This window comes from Mizuhopecten yessoensis, unplaced genomic scaffold, assembly GCF_002113885.1.
Source record: "Mizuhopecten yessoensis strain PY_sf001 unplaced genomic scaffold, ASM211388v2 scaffold2411, whole genome shotgun sequence".
Classification (NCBI taxonomy): domain Eukaryota; kingdom Metazoa; phylum Mollusca; class Bivalvia; order Pectinida; family Pectinidae; genus Mizuhopecten; species Mizuhopecten yessoensis.
Window position 1 is genome coordinate 1151124 of NW_018404533.1, and position 3919 is coordinate 1155042.

Below are 3919 nucleotides of genomic sequence, written 5' to 3' on the forward strand. Positions count from 1 at the left end.
GCGTTATTTCGTCTTTTCGCTTTGGCGTTATTTCGTTATTTAGCTTTGGCGTTATTTCGTCTTTTCGCTCTGGCGTTATTTCGTCTTTTAGCTTTGGCGTTATTTCGTTATTTAGCTTTGTCGTTATTTCATCTTTTCGCTCTGGCGTTATTTTGTCTTTTCGCTCTGGCGTTATTTCGTCTTTTAGCTTTGGCGTTATTTCATCTTTTCGCTCTCGCGTTATTTTGTCTTTTCGCTCTGGCGTTATTTCGTCTTTTAGCTATGGCGTTATTTCGTCTTTTCGCTCTGGCTTTATTTAGTCTTTTCGCTTTGGCGTTTTTTCGTCTTTTAGCTTTGGCGTTATTTAATCTTTTCGCTCTCGCGTTATTTTGTCTTTTCGCTCTTGCGTTATTTCGTCTTTTAGCTATGGCGTTATTTCGTCTTTTCGCTCTGGCGTTATTTCGTCTTTTAGCTTTGGCGTTATTTCGTTTTTTCGCCCTGGCATTATTTCGTCTTTTCGCTCTGGCGTTATTTAGTCTTTTCGCTTTGGCGTTATTTCGTCTTTTAGCTTTGGCGTTATTTCGTCTTTTCGTTATTACGACTTTTCGGTTCTTCACTTTACGTCTTTTCTTCTTTCAGCTTTGGCGTTGTTTCGTCTCTTCGTTACTTTGTCTTTTCGTTTTGCTTTGAGCTTGCTGTCAAATTTATCTATTATAGTTTTTTATATTATTGTTGTTGTAACAATAATTACACCGCTTTATCACGTAGTCGGTCTCAATGTGATTCACAAATTATTATTCGTCATTATAGGGCCTTTGCAAACAGCCAATATCTATTTCAACTCCATTGGAGCATACAGCAGGTATTGCCATTTTGGTCACGAGCCCGGCGCCCTACCACTAGACTACATTGTCAGTAACTATTGAATAGAATAATGTTTAAATTGAACTTATGCGATAAATATACATTATCGTTTTAGTTTAAACCAGAACGTTATCTATTATATTGCGTGTTTTTTTTAGAGAATTTTACTGAATTGAGCAATGTGCTGAACTATAGTTTGAATAAGGCAAAAATATTTTTCATGTTAGGTATTTAATGTGGTTTTCAAATAGGCATAGTGTATGTTACTGATAGATTAGAAGATACGTTTTTTTATGAAATTTGAATTTAGATATAACATATATGTTAAATTTAAATTGCTTTGAAGCTTTTCCTCGATATAAATGAATGTAATTAAATAATACCTGACAATGCTTGACAAAGGAAACAGACGTTTTCGAAAGCTTGCAAATTCAATTTTAAATTCCTGTTTGTGTTCAAAACAAACAAGAACATAGCCTTTTTATACATACCAAACTGATGAATCTGTTTGCGAATACTTAGTTTATTAAATTAAAGGATTAATTAATCATAGCTGAATATGACCAATGAGATGAAATGAAGTACAATTGTAGCGGAATTTTTTTTTATTTTTATTTTTTTTAGACATATATACGATAAAAAAAAATGCTGATTGATTAATTCAAGTTATCTGAATAGATAACAGAAAACATGTTTGGAATTGCTTTAAAACCGTTGTATTGGATTGATTTGTTTAAGTCTATATATAGGTAGCGCTCTACGTACAATACCTCCGCTTTGGCGTTATTTCGCTTTGGCGCTTTGGCGTTATTTCGTATTTTAGCTTTGTCATCTTTATATTGGAAGGAGTTTTCTGTGCTGAATGTTAGTGTTCCCATGTTGATTCTTGAATGTCATCATATCAATCCATATACTAGATAATACTCTGCCCATTTTCATTGTTCATGTGCCATTGCCCGACATTTATGTCGCATGATTCTCAACCATCTATGATATTATATTAATTACCGTAACTTTTCATTCAATTTTTTTTTAATGTTCAGGCCTTAACAGTGAAATATCGCATTGCACCTCTGTAATATTAGTTCAGTTTTTTTAGTTTTGTACTTTTTGTTCCGAATGGGAAAAAAACAAAAGCTTCATGGAAACACTAACATTCAGCACAGAAAACTCCTTCCAATGTAAAGATGACATTCCTTCAACATGCGCAAGCGCATCACAAACCGGAACGGGAAAACCCGCCAAAGCGCCAAAGCGAAATAACGCCAAAGCGCCAAAGCGAAATAACGCCAAAGCGGAGGTATTGCACGTAGAGCGCTACCTGTATATAGACATAAACAAATCAATCTATCTACCTATCTAGTGGTAGGGCGCCGGGCTCGTGACCGAACGGTACTGTGTTGTATATTTGAACAAGATACTTTACTCCGATTGTTCCAGTCTACTCTGCTGTAAATGAGTACGTGTTTGGGCAATGCAAGAATTATTGAATGCTAGCTGTGAGCGCCAAAATGGCAATACCTGCTGTATGCTCCAATGGAGTTGAAATAGATATTGGCTGTTTGCAAAGGCCCTATAATGACGGATAATAATTTGTGAATCACATTGAGACCGACTACGTGATAAAGCGGTGTAATTATTGTTACAACAACAATAATATAAAAAAAACACTATAATAGATAAATAGGGATTTGATAGCAAGCTCAAAGCAAAACGAAAAGACAAAGTAACGAAGAGACGAAACATGGACAAAGCGAAAAGACGAAATAATGCCAAAGCTGAAAGAAGAAAAGACGAAAAGTGAAATAACGAAAAGTCGTAATAACGAAAAGACGAAATAACGCCAAAGCTAAAGGACGAAATAACGCCAAAGCTAAAAGACGAAATAACGACAGAGCGAAAAGACGAAATAACGCCAGAGCGAAAAGACGAAATAACGCCAAAGCTAAATAACGAAATAACGCCAGAGCGAAAAGACGAAATAACGCCAAAACTAAACAACGAAATAACGCCAAAGCGAAAAGACGAAATAATGCCAAAGCTAAAAGACGAAATAACGCCAGAGCTAAATAACGAAATAACGCCAAAGCTAAATAATGAAATAACGCCAACGCTAACAGACAAAATAACGCCAAAGCTAAATAACGAAATAACGCCAAGGCGAAAAGACGAAATAACGCCAAAGCGACAAAGCGAAATAACGCCAAAGCTAAAAGACGAAATAACGGCAGAGCTAAATAACGAAATAACGCCAAAGCTAAAAGACGAAATAACGGCAGAGCTAAATAACGAAATAACGCCAAAGCTAAAAGACGAAATAACGCAAAAGCTAAATAACGAGATAACGCCAAAGCGAAAAGACGAAATAATGCCAAAGCTAAAAGACGAAATAACGCCAAAGCTAAATAATGAAATAACGCCAAAGCTAACAGACGAAATAACGCCAAAGCAAAATAACGAAATAACGCCAGAGAGAAAAGACGAAAGGACGCCAAAGCTAAAAGACGAAATAACGCCAAAGCGCCAAAGCGAAATAACGCCAAAGCTAAAAGACGAAATAACGCAAAAGCTAAATAACGAGATAACGCCAAAGCGAAAAGACGAAATAACGCCAAACCTAAAAGACGAAATACCGCCAGAGCGAAAAGACGAAATAACGCCAAAGCTAAAAGACGAAATTACGCCAAAGCTAAATAATGAAATAACGCCAAAGCTAACAGACGAAATAACGCCAAAGCTAAATAACGAAATAACGCCAAAGCGAAAAGACGAAATAACGCCAAAGCTACAAAACGAAATAACGCCAAAGCTAAAAGACAAAATAACACCAGAGCGAAAAGACGAAATAACGCCAAAACTAAACAACGAAATAACGCCAAAGCTAAAAGACGAAATAACGCCAAACCTAAAAGACGAAATAACGCCAGAGCGAAAAGATGAAATAACGCCAAAGCTATAAGACGAAATTACGCCAAAGCTAAATAATGAAATAACGCCAAAGCTTACAGACGAAATAACGCCAAAGCTAAATAACGAAATAACGCCAAAGCGAAAAGACGAAATAACGCCAAAGCTA